The sequence below is a fragment of the Malaclemys terrapin genome, chromosome 24, assembly GCF_027887155.1.
Source record: "Malaclemys terrapin pileata isolate rMalTer1 chromosome 24, rMalTer1.hap1, whole genome shotgun sequence".
Classification (NCBI taxonomy): Eukaryota; Metazoa; Chordata; order Testudines; family Emydidae; genus Malaclemys; species Malaclemys terrapin.
This window is the reverse complement of record NC_071528.1, coordinates 15,493,542-15,509,497: the sequence shown is the minus strand read 5'-3', so window position 1 is coordinate 15,509,497 and position 15,956 is coordinate 15,493,542. Positions and strand designations below refer to the sequence as shown.

At 53.7% G+C, this 15,956-nt stretch overlaps 1 long non-coding RNA gene across 5 annotated transcripts in view; it reads right to left on the bottom strand.

Moving 5' to 3' along the window:
- The window catches only part of LOC128828545 (uncharacterized), a 107,158-nt gene that overhangs the window by 47,088 nt on the left and 44,114 nt on the right, over nt 1-15,956 (bottom strand). For all 5 annotated transcript variants that reach the window (XR_008443203.1, XR_008443204.1, XR_008443202.1 and 2 more), the window contains exon 2: nt 420-1,002. This is a non-coding gene — a long non-coding RNA (uncharacterized LOC128828545). The remainder of the gene's footprint in view (nt 1-419; nt 1,003-15,956) is intronic.

The following is a 15,956-nucleotide window of genomic DNA, read 5'->3' as shown; positions in this document are numbered from 1 at the left end:
CAGAGCCAAATGCCCCCCGACGCAAGAGAAGTTGAGCCACTGGACAGAGTCCCCAGAGAGTCGCAGGTGTTTGACAGGGATTCCTCACTTCCATTAACCATCCAAGAGTTTCCTCTGATCATCATCCATTGCTTTGCACTCCCATCCCCCTCCCAGGTCTTCTCCTGCTTTCCTCAGCCCTTCACCCCAGGAGACTACTGATGCTCAGGGCTCTGTCTTGTCTGCCCTTTTCCCCGCTTCAGAAACCCACCTTCCTTAAGATCACCAGGAACCATGAGGCGTTTGGGCTGCAGCCACTGGCTCTATGTGTCTGGGAATTCCTGGGGCTTTAGGGATCAGCGGAAGAGACTCTTCTAGAGGCAGGTGTGAGCATGTGCGTGGGGTAGGTCAGTAACAATGCAAGAAAAGCTGAGGCTTACCTTCTGCAAGACAGCCAGGCGCCTCTAGCGTCCATGTGGGCAGTAAGGTAGCTCCTTCCCTCCCTGGATCCCCCAGACTTTCATCCTTGCCTTGGAGTTATACAGCCAAGCCAGCCAGTCATCGAGAGCCACTCAAAGCATTGCAGGTAGAAGACAATGACATTAATCTCTTCCTGACCAGGCAATTCCTCCTAGGCAGGAAAAGTCCAGCCCACCCTAGGCCTGGGGAGGTGTAACCTGTCTCTGTCGAGTCCTCGCTGTCTCTATGCAGATCCTGGGCCAGATTGAGTTTGTTTTCTCCTGTCCCCATCGATGCCTGTGGAAAGTTTGCATCTTGACCGTGCGTTGCAGGCACACACACATCTAGGCCGTTCTTACGTGCCGTGTTGTAGGTCGCATTCCAGCTGAGAGAACAGAACCTTCTCAGCTATGCTAAGTTCAAAGCCTGCGTGTTCCAATGTTCTTTATTTCCCCCCTGAACTAGGCATGCTTCTTTCCATCCCTCTTCCCCGGCTGGGACTGGTGCAGAACTGCAGCCATCCGAGGTGGCCGTGGTTTGGTTTTCTTCCTCTTCTGCAAAAGGCTACAGAAAAACAAACAAACAAAGAGATGGTTAAACAATGTCCTGGTAGAAAGTGAGAAGTAAGCTAGGTCTCCGGACATTATCCAGATTACAGCCCCATTGTGCTGGGCTCTGTACAAACAAAGTCCCTGCCCTGAAGTGTAAAGAGAAGGGACAGACAGTGAGTCCTGATCTCCTGAGGCACAGACCCAGTAAATGACTCACCCCCGGTCACACAGGGAGTCTGCGGCACAGCCAAACACTGAAGTCCAGTATCTTACCCACAAGCCCATCTCCAAACACCACAATAAATCTGACCCGAAGACGAGCTCTGCGTAGCTCCAAGGCTTGTACCTTCCCCCAACAGACGCTGGTCCAACAAAAGATATTAACTGGCCCCCCTTGTCTGTCACAATGAATATATGGCATTTACCTAGCACCTCGTCTCCAAAATGATCCCAAAGGGCTTTTCAGTCCTAGCAAAAGGTATCCACGCCTCAATTCACCCACCCCTGAAAAGCAGTCACCTTCCAGAAGAGACGTGTTTAACATCATGGGGCAATCCTAGATATTACCTTAGGTCAGGAAGCAAAGAATACTGTATCCAGTTGAAACTACATGCAAATCTTAGAAGCGGAATTTGGCCAGGACAATGGGATTGACATACGCTCCTGGTCTTGTGGGGGGAGGTGAAGTGACTTGCCTCAGGTTGCAAAGCAGGCCAGTGGCAGAGTCAAGAAGAGAACCCAAGTGTCCTGACTCCTAGCCCAGTGTCGGATCCACTAGATAACACCTCTGCCTCTCACCTAGTCCTGTGTTCCTACTACCAAACTGATATCACACTTTACAGCATCAGGATGCTTCCTTGCAAGGTCTCCTACCCCCCACGGGACGCAGCTAAGCTATAGAAGTGCCATCTTGATACTGCAGACTCTGATTTTGCCCATCAGAACAAGATGTTTTGCAGATTTTCCCCTGCTCCCACAAGCCTCAGGCAGCCAAACTCCAACCCTGATCTCTAGTTTCGGAAAAATTAAAAGAGTCATCCAAGCTTTGCAATGAACCCCATCAGGTTCTCTGGGTTAGGCCTTGGCAGAATCAAAAAAAATGCCTGCAGCGTACTTTGCCACCTAAAAGTTATACAACGAGCAGCCAGGTGAGTGGAATGTGGGGAAATCATGGCAATAGGGGAATTATTGGACAAGCATAGACCCTTTCTTGAAAAGCAAAATGGATGAGGAGTCAGATATCTGATGTTCCTTTTCTCAGATCAACGGATCATACTTTGGTTACCCACCCTATTAAATATGTGGCTTTAATTGTTTTGCTAAATCCCAAACTGCTTGTAGGGTAATATCTGACCATGAGCATAGATCATCTCCTCTAAGGTACAATGCTGCTGGTCTTTATATAGATAGTGTGGGGGGTTGTGTGTTACATTATAACACTCCCTGCCTGGAAACAAGACCTGAGATGAGAGAGTTCCACCTTAGGGCTTCCGTTATGGATGGGGGCTTTTTCCACATCTGCTGTACTTATTGACAGAGAGAGACTTTGGAACAGGGCTTCCGTTTGGCCTGCTCATTTCAAGAGGCAGGCAGAGGCTGGATTTTGAGAAGAGTTCTCTGGGGAATTCTCCACGAGTGTCGCTCTGTGGCAGTGATGTCAGAGACCGGGGAAGCTCAAATGGCAGTTTCTCATGCTGAGACTCCTTCCCAGAAATCGTGCAGTTTAGGGCTTCCAGTTAAATGAGCCCCTGTTTTATTTACCTGAAGACAATTTCACATGCCCAGATTGTCCTTCCAGAGCCCGGAATTGAGGTTAGCCTCCTCCCCATGGCATTCACAGGAAGGTGAAGAGGGGAACTGTGCATTTAACCCTTGGAGGGCTAACATTTTCTAGCCTACCAGCAAGATGCAGGCTTAAGAGGGCTAAATGGAGAACATGCTCCAGGCGCTGTCTGTCCAGAGCCGTAACATTTCACCAGGATGCATGGTTTTGGAAGAGATCCAAGACAAATTCAGATCTGGATGCAGCGACACTGACTTCAATGGAGCTACACCCGCTTGCAGCAGGCCTGAATTTGGCCCACAGTAAGAGATCTGGACACACCCAGCCTGGTACCATCTACCAGCTGTTGGACTCAACTCCGCTCCAAAGGGAGAGACCCACAGCACAACTCCTGCATTGTCCATCCCAGCTGGAAACTTCTGCGAACAAGTCATTGATAGTACTGCACATGGAGGCCATGAGTTCAAATCTCCACCCCAGAGCCACTGGGATTTGAAATCCTAGCAGAAGCCAACCAAGCTGTATCCAGGGGGCAGAGGCCATAGCCAGGAAGGGGGTTGGGAGAAGAGGTCAGACTGAGGGAGAAAGCAGGTCCAAACGTGGCCCTTAAGGTATCAAAGATTAGAGGACGTGTTCTGTCTGCGCTGCAGCTGCAGAAGGGAAGTGCAGATTCCCCACAGCTCAATTATTCCCTAAGAGAAGGGAGAGTTCAGGTAGGTATCGCTTTCTGTGTCCTCATAAAGGCGTCCATCACCCTAGCATCCATGCATCTACAGACGTTAACTAAGTAATCTTCACAACCCAGCTCAAATGGGTAAATAAACATCCCCACTCCCATTTCACAGATAGGAAAACTGAGGCATACAGAGGGGAAGTGACTCTTGCCCAAGGTCAGAGCTCAGATTGGCAGCTCAGAATTTCTTGGTTCCCAGCCCTGAGTTTGCGTCTCTCCGAGTGACTCAGAGCGCCAGAAGAAGAACAGGAGTACTTGTGGCACCTTAGAGACTAACAAATTTATTAGAGCATAAGCTTTCGTGGACTACAGCCCACTTCTTCGGATGCATAGAATGGAACATATATTGAGGAGATATATATATACACACATACAGACGAAAGCTTATGCTCTAATAAATTTGTTAGTCTCTAAGGTGCCACAAGTACTCCTGTTCTTCTTTTTGCAGATACAGACTAACACGGCTGCTACTCTGAAATCAGAGCGCCAGGTGCCTCGCAGGAACCCTGACTTCGCAAGCCTGAGCCACAGAGATCAGCAGGTAAAAGCAAAGCAAATGAAAAATGGATTGGGCAGACTTCAAAGGCTTGTTTTGGCAAAGAGACGAGATTCTAGCCAGGCTCCAGCACTGGGGGGCCGCTGGGCTTGAGGTTACACTTCCAGATTGCAAACGGATTCCTCTTTCTAACTTCTGCAACTTACAGGTTTCCCCCACTTCTACCCCAGCAAAATCAGAGGCTGCTGTCCTTGGGACTCAGTCGGCATTTGCTTCCGAGGAGGTCTCTGGAATCCCCCTATTTACTCTGCAGCACAATCAGCCAGTGTACGGGGGGATGCACCCCAAAGTTCTGGGTCTACCGGCCTGCGGTGGACTCCCCCCCTCCTCCCCCATTCACTCCTTTTATGTAAATGGGAGTGGGGGAAGACGAGAGAGAATAAAACATGAGCTCCCCAGAGATCAAAGAGCCCAAGCAGACATTCCCTGCTCCTTAACCCGCAGCAAAAGTAGGGGCTGGAATGGAGCAGAAAGGAGCTGGTGGGCCTGATTCGGATCTCATTTACATTGGGTCAAACCAAGGGTGTAACTCCAATGACATCAAGGGAGTTCCCCCGGCGTAAGAGCTGAACGTGGGAACTGCACAGAGCAATGCCTAAGGACTGTTAAAATGCTGGGACGAGGCACTTTTTAAGATCTCGGCCAAATGATTTGCTTTTCTCTAGCTCAGGGGTTCTCAAACTGGGGGTCAGGACCCCTCAGGGGGGGTCGCATGGTTCTTACATGGGAGGTCACGAGCTGTCAGCCTCTACCCTGAACCCCGCTCTGCTTCCAGCATTTATAATGGTGTTAAATATATTAAAAAGTATTTTTCATTTATAAGGGGGGGGGGCGCACTCAGAGGCTCTCTGTGTGAAAGGGGTCACCGGTCCAAAAGTTTGAGAACCGCTGCTCTAGCTCCTTTCCCCTGAGGATCTCAATGCACTTTACAAAGCCAATCTCTAAGCCTGACGCCCTCCCCAGGTCAGTATAACCGTCCTCATTTGACAGAGGGAGGAGCTGAGACACACAGAGGGGAAGTGATTGCTCCCGTTCGGTGCTGGGCCTAGAACCCATGAGTCAGAGGGGCCCGATCCCCCTGCTTAGCTCCTAGAGTATATCACAGACTCATAGGATGGGAAGGGACCTCAAGAGGTCTTCTAGTCAGTCACCTGCACTCAAGGCAGAACTAAGTATTATCTAGACCATCCCTGACAGGTGTTTGTCTAACCTGCTCTTAAAAATCTCCAGTGAGGGAGATTCCACAACCTCCCTTGGCAATTTATTCCAGTGCCCAACCACTCTGACAGAACTATTTTCCTAATGTCCAACCTAAACCGCCGTTGCTGCAATTTAAGCCCATTGCGACTTGTCCTGTCCTCAGAGGCTAAAGAGAACAATTTTTCTCCCTCCTCCTTGTAACAACCTTTTATCTGTTTGAAAACTGTTACCATGTCCCCCCTCAATCTTCTCTTTTTCGGACTAAACAAACCCAGTTTTTTCAATCTGCCCTCACAGCTCATGTTTTCTAGACCTTTAATCATTTGTGTTGCTCTTCTCTGGACTTTCTCCAATTTGTCCACATCCTTCCTGAAGTGTGGCGCCCAGAACTGGACACAATACTCCAGTTGAGGCCTAATCAGCACGGAGTACAGCGGAAGAATTACTGCTTGTGTCTTGCTTACAACACTCCTGCTAATATCATCCCTCTTGATTTAACGGATATCCTAACCCATCCCCTCCTGCTTCCCCTGGCCAATAGCATCTGCCACAGGTACCAAGAAGGCCAGCCTGCCTGACAATGCTGAGTTTAGAACAATACATGTTGGAACTGCCATGACCCTTCACTATGTTCCCTCTAACAGGAAAGGTTTTGCTCCTTCCTCTTGCTAGAAGGCTGGAAAAAACCAGGCTGCAATGGACTCCTATGGGCCTAAAGAAGGCAATTTTGGCTGCCATGTGTTGGTACCGTCCTGGACAGGCTGCCGAGGGTGGCCAGCGCAGGCTGGAGCAGAGGGGGAGGAGGGAAGGTGGGTGCTGAGAAGATGGAGGACTCAGACACAATGGTCCCATTCACTGGGGCCTAGACATGGGCTTCAGCCCTTCCTGGTCAGACACAATAGGGGCTTCTCCGCTCGCCACTTGTGTGCGTTGTCAGCGGGCAGCCGGCCCACCCCCCTCCTTTCCGTCCCCCATTGGATAATGGCAGTGCATCGTGTGCTTGGCTGGACAAGGACTTTGTTTAGGAGAAAAACGGTGTTTGTCTGTCAGGAGAGATCAGGCAAGAAAGAGAGAGGGAGGGGCCGGGTCCCCACACTACCCCCCTCAGCTCTGGCCTTCTAAGGCCCCAAACCCAGCTATAAATATTCAAAGCGCTGCAGAGGGAAACTCCGCTTTGGGAACGCTCCCCCTCCCCTTTGTAAATGACAAGGCGCCATACGGACAGACCCATCTGAACTCCCGTTCCCCTCCGTCCACATCCCCCAGCAGCCATTCCCAGCCCCCCTGCCAACCCGGGGCAAATGTTCAGGCCAGAAGAGACCATCCTGCATAGCCAAGAGACATGCTGAGGGCAGGAGAGCGCATTGCCCTGCTCCTGGCCTAGTCGGCTGCGCCAGCGCAAAGGTGGTGGTGGGGAGGGCAGCGCTCGCCTTCTGATTTCACTGCCCTTCCCGGGCGCTCTGCACTGGCGTGAACGGTGCAGGGCCTGGACAGCTACCGGCAGCGTGTCTGTCCTGCAGGCAAACGGCCCTCGGTGTGTATTCACCTCTGTGTTTCCAGGAAACGCCGGAACAAGCTCCAATGAACTGCCCGTGGCACCAAAGCGTGCCCAGAGCCGCGGCCCACCTCAGCGGTGATGAGCTGAGAGGATGGGTCGTTAGCGCTTCTGCTCCGGCCTGCTTTCTTCTCTTCCTGGGTCTGCTGCTGCCTTCCTTTGAGAACCTCATCTGAGCTGAGAGACTGACAGGGGATTAACATTGCTCTGATTGTAACACCGTCCAGCCTGTGGGGAAAGGCGGGTAAAAAACCCTCCCTGTCAGTCCTAGCGAGAGCCACAAACAGCAGGATTAATGGGAAACAGGCATTAATTTAGACATCCGTAGCTGGGCTCCTTTTATTCCCCCTTCCCCAGCACTTCTCTGAAAGCATCAACCCGTTAAACGAAGCGGGAGCCTGGCTTGCTGCCTCGATCCTCCCTTCGCCAGGGCCTGGGGCTTGCCAGCGAGACGCTGTTCCCAGGGCCAGCTGCGGCGTCGCTTCTCTTTTGAAAAGTTAGCCAGGGAAATTCCAGGGCTGGGTGTCTCAGCAGTGGCTGTCCTGCTCCTGAAGCGGACATGGGGGGGTTGCCTCGGTCTACTCACCTCCCAGGCCCCCAGACTTCTCTCGCAGGACCGACGCTCACGGTGAGAACTACTGTACGCCCTTTGATGGGCTTGTTCCAGGCCTGGCACACCAGGGACGCGAGCTGGCAAGGGCTCCCGGCACGGCCGCCTCTGTAATTCCACGTGCAGAATTGCCAACCTCTTGCCAAGAAGCTCTCGGCCCCGATTTCCCACGGCCCCCCATTGCCTCTCCCCGGTGGAGTCACTTACATCAGTGCAACGCGGGTGTGAAATGTCCCTGTTGTGATTTGGGCAGTGTGTTCTACCCACCTTGCACGAGCCTGAATGACTCCAGGAGGTGCGGGGCAGAGGGAAGCTGGGCCTTTTGAGCCATCACTTACCCCCCCTGTGTGAAGTGCACATAAAATGCTACCAAAATTCTCCACTCCCCTGGTAGCTTTCTGTGCCCACTCGGCACAGCCGTCCCAGCTTAGCACAGCAACAAGGCAGGGAAGAATCAGGCCCCAAAGGATCCAGCCAAGCTTTCGGATGCCTTTCCGAGCTGGACTTTGAGGTGGCTTTGTCCTGAAGGGGTGTGTCGGCTTTGCAGCCGAGGTTTCCCAGCTGGAGCAGAAGACGGGCCCGACCCGAACATTGGAGAAGAAAGGCCTACCTAGGGCTCAGGGGCAGCCAACGGTGCTGCGAATCTGCAGGGCCCATGTTGTGGGCTTAAAAATCGGCTGATGACCCAGGTGACCCTGTTCTTAAGTTAGGGCGAAGGCTCTCTAATCATTAGGACGGTCGTTGGCTGCTAAGGATGTGGTGGGTTCTCCGTCACTGGGCGCTTTAAATCTAGCGTGGCTGCTTCCTTCTAACCGACGTGCTGGACTCAGCTCCTGGTTAGCGGGTTCCGCACAGGGATCTCGGGACCTGTGCCTGCAGGAGCTTAAACTAGATGGGCTTGTGGTCTGCCCTGGCCCCCCAGTCTAGGAACCAGTGTGCCAGTCAGGAGACTCCTGACAGCATCTGGGAGCAGGTTCCCCCGGCTTCTTGGGGCGTTTTGGGAGTGGCAGGATCAGGGCTTCGCCAACATTGTACGTTTTCCCAGCTGAGCGCACAGCCCATTGGATCCAGTTTTCCAGTTTGGGCAGTGGGGGGTGGTGGTGGTGGGGGGTGTCTCCTTAGCTTCTATCCTTCGGCTCGTAGCACGTCAGGTGTGGCTGGAGATGAGCCCTGAGCTCCTGGCAAATAGGAAGTGATTAGCTCATCGATCAGAAGGGGGTGGAGATACTTCCGCTGGGCCCAGGGTTCTTGGCCGAACAGCCCCCTCTCACTCACTGCCCACACAGCAGCCTGGGAGTCTGGGGCTCTCTCTGATTCAAGGGGACAAGATAAGGGCCCGATCTGGCGCCACATCCACTCCTGTCGGAGTCAGCTTCTCATTGCGTCAGGCCCCACAGAAGGACAAGCCAAACCAGCCTCCCGCGTCCCCATTTGCTCCTGCTCAGGGCATGGACTGATGACAACAGCTCCCCTGACTCTTGCTCAGAGAACATCTGGAGCATCAGGATACCCAGAATCCTTCACTCTGGGCCCAACTGGCACTTGTGCAAAGTTAGTGAGAGGGGGAATCCAGTTCACGCTCCCTTTGCACGAGGTGCCCAGCAGTGGGCAATGGGCCTCAGTCTCCCAGCAGTGCTTGGCTGGCTGCTGGGGGGAGGAGCAGGGCTGTCTCATGATCAGAAACTGGTAGAGCCAATGCTGATGGGGGGGTGGGGGTGTTACTGCCATGCAGAGCCGGCTTTAGGAAGTGCGGGGCCCAATTCGAACAGTTTCGACAGGGCCCTGGGAGGGATGACTAAAAAAAAAAAAAACACGTAAAAAAACCACATGGGGCTTGTACTCACCGGGCCACGCTCCTAGTCTTTGGCAGCGGGTCCTTCACTCGCTCCGGGTCTTCGGCGGCACTGAAGGACCCACCGCCAAAGTGCCGCCAAAGACCCGGAGTGAGTGAAGGACCCACTGCCAAAGTGCCGCCAAAGACCCGGAGCGCCGCTGGGTGAGTAAAAATTAAAAAGGCGCCTCTAGCCAAGGAAGGGATTCTCTGCCACTTGTCCCCCACTCTGGGCGGCCCTGCCACTGGGCACGGGGCCCTCTTAGGCGCGGGGCCCGATTCGGGGGAATTGGTGGAATTGGCCTAAAGCCGGCCCTGCTGCCATGTGCCAACTGGCTCTCACATGTGACACACACGGATCCTGCCAGTGCACAGCTAAACTCCAGCTCCTCCAAATCAACCGTTGGCAGCTGAGCCCAGCCAGGCACGTCACGTGCCTCTCAGTAGCCGAGGGGTGTTTTTCCGCCGAGCTGCACACAGACGCAGGGCCTGCCCTTTCCTCCCAGGATTTGATGACGGTGCATTGCCCTCCTCTGGGAGCAGCGGCAGCCGCTCCGCCAGGGCTGCGTGTAGCTATTCCAGGAGGTGGATATCACACAGACAGACAGACAGACAGACAGGCAAAACTTCTTCAAAGGTCTAACAGGCCCTGCCTCTTTCTGGATGGAGAGCTACGTTCCCACACCACACACCTCTTACTAAAATACCAGTTCTCCCTACGTAACCAAGCAGCGCGTCCTAGAGCCGGTTCCCAGCAGGATTTCAGATGCTGTTTCATCAGAGGGCGTCAGAGCTGGCCAAAAGAATGTGGTTTCCCTTCGGTGAAAAATTTCAGCGGAAAATGAAAACTACCAAAAATTGCCGTCGGCAGTGTTTGGTTGGTGGATTAGGTACAAACGGAACATTGGTTATTGTTTGTAATCTCAGTTGTCAAAAGAAACCAAGCCAACCTCCCAATAAACCTCCGCAAGATGCTCAGTTTTTATGAAAACCTGTTCGTTTGTTTTTATGAAAAAAATGGAAATTTTCTCCCCAGAGTTTCAGTGTAGCCTAAAAGCCATTTTCAGCCAACCACCAGACGGTGACAACCTCTTTCTGACCAGGAGTAAACAAAGTGCCAGGCCCTGGGAACTGGGCTAGCGGCGAGGGGCTGCAGGTCAGGACTGAAAGGCATCAGCGGAGCTGGGGACGTGCACCCGGAGCGGGCAGAGCTGGAGACTGTGGGTAGGGACTGCGGGCTGACCGCAGAACCGTGTGCGGAGAGACCAGCACTGGAACTGCCGAGGGCTACAGGTCAGGACCGAGGTGCAGAACCGCACAAGGAGAAAGGGGCTTTTTTGCCTTGTCCGGTGCTGCTTACTTGGCCTGGCTCAGGACTTCAGTCTCAACCCTTCCGACAATTCCCCTTCGCGTCCCAGCTCACATCCCTTCCCCCCCCCCCCATGTGCATTGCAACTGACAGTCCACAGGCCCAGTTACCGAAGGAGATCCTCTTCCCAGCTCGGCCATGTCTCTCTATGGCTTTGATTAGTCCAGAGTTCCCGGGGCAAGGCCAGTCCCAAGGAATCGGAGCATTACTGGGGCAGCTTGGGTTGAAGCGGCTCCGGGAAAGACCCAGATCCAAGTTTTGTTTTGTTTTTTCAGCGAAATCCCAACCAAAGAGTCACCAATGATGCCGGGAAGCTCTGCACTCAGCACGCTGTGAAGGGAAACCTCCCCCCAGAGTCCTTTCCCAGGGGGTTCTGGTGCTTCCACTTGCCAATCATCGAACACGAGAGCCCAGGCCAGAGCGGGTGTGTAAAGCACTATGGTCCTGCATTTGCACCAGTGTAACTCCGTGGCATTCCACCCGGGGTAACACTGGTGGATCAACCCCTACGCTCGAGATCTGGCTGTACTTCACGCCCCCTCCACCTAGTGTCACGGGGGGGATCCGACCTCTTGTAGGCGCCCAAGGAAAAAGAGAGCGAGAGGCAGTAGGGATGGCGCTGAGCAGTTGCAGGGTCTGAACTGTCCCTGGCGTCGGTGCGGAGCAGCGGGGCGGGCTGGGCTCCGAGACGAGCGGCAGAAAGTGGATCCACACACTGGACTGGAAGGTGATTAGGGCGGCCGGCAGAGTCATTATCTCATTGGGCGGCTAATGCCCTTTCACTGGGAGCGGGGTGGGGAAGTATTGTTCAGGCTCGGGGATTACATCAACCGGGCTGGAGCAGACAATGTGCTCCCTGGGGGAAGCGCCAGGGGGAGATGAGGGAGGCAGGGGCTGAGTTTGTCTCAATTAGAGCAAGTCCAAGGCAAGGCAGAGGGTGGGAGAGGGGAGGATGGGGGGGGGGGGAGATGGCTTCCATTTGGCTCCAGGAGGAATGTGAGGTTTGGGGGAAGAAATAGATCATTACTCGTTGGGGCCTTTCATTTGAAAACTCATCGTCCTTTGCATGTTAATTAAGCCAGGCAGGTGAAACACCAGGGAGGCAAAATGCAACCTTGCCTGCAGGCTCCCTCCCGCTCCCCCAGAGCAACCCCCACTTGAAAGCTGGGGAAACTGAGGCACGGAAGGGACAGGCTACATTCTCAGCAGCCAGGCATGTTGGAAGCCTTTTTTTTTTTTTGGATCTCCAACTTTCAGCGGTGCTGAGGGCCCCCAACTCAAGAGTCGCTTGGGAATAAGCAAGGGCTCGTTTACTCTTGAATCTGAGGCCCAGGGATCTTGGGGTCTGGCCGCCAGAAGTCGGGGTGCCCACAGTCAGTGGCCACTTTGGAAGGTTTAAGCCTAAATGATTTGCCCCCCACGTTTCTGGCGGAGGCTCTGGGTATTTGTCTGTAGCCCAGTCTGATCCTACATGTTACACAACTGCCTTTCTCAGGTCCACCCCCACACAGCTGACCATGGGGGTGGGATCCTGGCCCCCAGAACTCTTTCCAGGGGATACGAATGCCTAGGGCTTGCGCAGATCTAAGTGCATGTTACAAAGGAGAGTGAACGTCACCGCCCTCCTTTCACAGATAGGGAAACTGGGGCACAGAACAGCGTTGCACAGATGGAGGGAAGGGCCAAGGGATAAAACAGACAACGAAGGCTGTTATTTTAGTTAAAAAAATATCCACTTTCTCCCTTGTCACTATCTGTATTTATTTTTGTGCTGTGATAGCACCTAGAGACCCCACCCAAGAGCGGCTGGTTGTGCTAGGAGCTGCACGTACAGACAAAGGAAGCATTTCACAGATGGGGAAGAGAGGCCCGGAGAGATTAAATACCTCGCACGAGGTCACCCGGGGGGGGGTGTCTGTGGCAGAGCTGGAACATGAGCCAAGGTGTCCCTCCTGCCTGAACCATCGGTCGCTCTTTCCCTTTCCACTTGGTCACCGTTAGCTGGCGAATGTCTTGTAGCCATCGCGGGAGAAGTGAGCAGGGATGTGAAGGAGGAGGGGTTAGTGAACCCAGGAGTCCTAGCCAGAGGCAATATTCATTTCTCTGTCCTAGGGGTTTGTACAGCCCCAATTACCAGAGTCCAAGCGCCTCCCAGCACCCCGTGAGGCAGGGCAGAGCCGTTCCCCTCCCTTGTACAGACAGGAAGGGAGGCTCAGAGACCAAGAGACTTGCCCAAGGTCACGCAGAGCATGGGCTTGAACCCCCAAGTCTGAGTCTAGTGCCCTGAGCACCGCCCCCTCCTTCCTCCGTAACATCAGCCTGAGACAGGCTCCCCGGGGGCCCGCCCTGCGGCCAGACCCAGGGCCAACCCCACTCTTCCAGCCACTCACTCCACTTCCGGGGCTGACAGCGGGGGTGGGGTGGGGTTATTTATTTACTTATTTTTGCGCGTTCATGCAAAATCTCCAGCAAGCGCCAGGCCCCCGGCGGCACATAATGGTGCCAGGTTATCAGCGGACTAAGCCACCGTCTCTGCCTGTCCCTGTCTCCCCAGACTGGTGATTAAACAGCGGGCGCGCAGCTGCCATCCATTTTTAAATAAATGAATAATACATAATGGGATGATAAATAAATAACGTTCATACATTTGAACTCAGCCTCTGAGAAAATCCTTTTAGTTCAAAAGGGCTGGGCGCTTGGAAGGGGGCTGCCGTGCATTTTCAATGGGCCGCCATCCAGGGTCTGGATTTGGGGGGAGACAAGAGCGGGAGGGTTAAAGACAAAGGGGAGGGGGGCAAGTAGATAGCCGCACATGATGGAGAGGCTGCCGCACATTCGGAGCAGAGATGGGGCTACTGCAATGGAAGCGCCAGAGAGCGTCTCTCCCCTAAGGATCCTAAAGCACTTTACAGAATGTCCACACGTGACAGTCAATCCGGAATAAGGCAGAGTTTGATTTTGAGGTGCATTAACGATCCCTGATTAACGACATGTGTGGATGCTGTTGTGACAATGGGGTCTATAAACTTCTTGCCTGCTTGGGAATCCACCGGGAACAGCAGGTCACGTTATTGTTAGCGAAGAACGTTATAAACAGGTGCGAGCAAACCAGGCTGAAAAACTGAACGAGTCCAGACCAAACAGCTGCGGATAGGACCCCAGGACTGTGTTGAGATCCTGCTTAGTAAAGAAGAACACGTGGGTCTGGAAATTAATGAACCAAAATTGGTCTCTCGGAAAGGAGGCCTTATCGGTGGACAAAATAAGGCGGGGAGGGGCTATTCCACCCCTCACTCCCTCTTTGGGTCCTTAAAGAAAGAGACTTTGGAGGGGAAATAAGAACTGATGGAAGCTACCATCCTGGGTGCCACCCCCACTGTCTTTGGAGACCCTTGGCCTTCATCATCCTAATCCCGAGAGATGTCCTGACCAGACCAGGCCAGAGAGAGGGACCCAGATGGCATTGGCACCCCCACCAGTTCCAGCCGAATCCCAACCACCACCTAGGAGGAAATAGGATCCGACTTCAACAAGAACCATCACAGCTCCAACCCAGTTCAACGAACTTCTTCTCTTTTGTCACCATCTGCGCGACCATCCAGCAAGGGGGTTTGCCTCGGAAAGCAAACGGGACGGGCGCACGGCATGGGGTTAAAGTGAAAGCCGGATTGACGCCTTTACATTTCAAATGTTGAACTGTTTCTCCTTCTTTTCTTGAATGAAAGGTGAAAAGGAGGTTTAACGACGCGTTTGCCAGGCAACCAAGCAAACCAGGGTTCTGCAGAAACCCCCAATCTCGGTAATATTGTTTCAATGTTAGACAGTAAAAGAGTTTTAAACCTTTAACCTTTTTTTTTTGGCCCTTGACATCCATACACCACCACTCTTATTCCAGAATAAGTTCTATTCCGAATTAGTTACGTGCACTGAGGGCTTGTCTTCACCTACAGTGCTGCAACTGTAGAGTTTTAGTGTAGACGCTACTACGCGGACAGGAGAGCTTCTCCCTTGGAGTACCTAATCCATCTCCCTGAGCGACGGGAGCTATGTCAGCGTGAGAAGCCCTGGTGCTGTCTACACGGGGGGCTAGGTCGGGAGACCTGCGTCGCTCAGGGAAGTGGATTTACTGTAGTGTAGGCCTGGGCTCCGGACATGATCTCTTATCGGGGTGATGAGTTATAACTGCAGGAGAAGTGAGTCCAGGGCAGCACCACCCTAGTGAGGTCACCTCAGTAGGCAGCCAGGGGCTGGTCCCGTTAAGGCTGAACCCTGCCTAAGGAGGAATCCCTGTTTAGCAAGGCTGAGGAAGTGTTTGCCAACAGTTAGCCTGGACGGCGTTGGGTAGCCCCGAAAGGAGGCCCAGTCGACATGGATCAGTAATTAGCTAAGGCCAGGTCTACACGACACACTTCGGTATTGCTCCTCGCTCAGCAGGGTGAAATAGCCACACCCCTGAGCGATGCAGTTATTCCAGCCGTAGCCGCCTGTGTAGACGGGGGAGCTTCTCCTGCCGACCTCGCTTCCGCCTCTCGCCGAGGTGGGTTGTATGCTCTCCTGTCGGCTTAGAGTGCCTCCCCCAGACGCGCTGCAACTGCACCGATGCAAGTCTGTAGTGCAGACCTGTCCTCGGAGTAAGTGCCCGATGAAGCCACCACAGCTGGGAGTGGAAAGGCAGCGGCTGGCGGACTACAGAAAGCCTCCAGGTGGCTGGAGCAGGCATGTGGTGCTGGGGAGGAGAGATTTATTGAGAGGCTAGCCCTGGCCGTCTTCCTTCGGAGGGGGGATCTGGTGGGAAACAATGCAAACGAGGAGCCTGTCGAGCCAGGGTTCTTTGCCCCTTGCCCAGGGCCACCCCTGCCTGTGCACTGCCCTACTCCAGTGTGGGGGTGGGAGGAGAAGATGGAGGCTGCTGGCAGGTTGTGCGCCATGGAGATTGAGAGCCACTGAGCCAACTTGAATTCTTTGAGCCAACGGTTCCCCTTTGCCTGCATCCCTAAGTGGATGGTGATTGATTAGGCTGTGATTTAAGGCCGAACGCTTTTCAATGAACTCACAACAAGCCCAGCACCAGAATAAACAAAGCCTGATTTATTTGTTGCCTGTTCTTGAGCCGCCCTACGGTCCGGCTGCTGCCGGGGCGCCCAGACAGCGCGGGCTTTCCCCACCGGGCTGCAAGTCCAGGCCCCGAATCATTGCACGGGGTGGAGTGTGTGTGGGGGGGAGATTACTCATGGCAATTTGACAGCCTGATCCTCCCTGGCCTTGCACCTCCTGTCCCTGCGAAGGGCGAGCTGGTCAGAATGGCAGTGTCGCGCACTCGCTTGTCACCG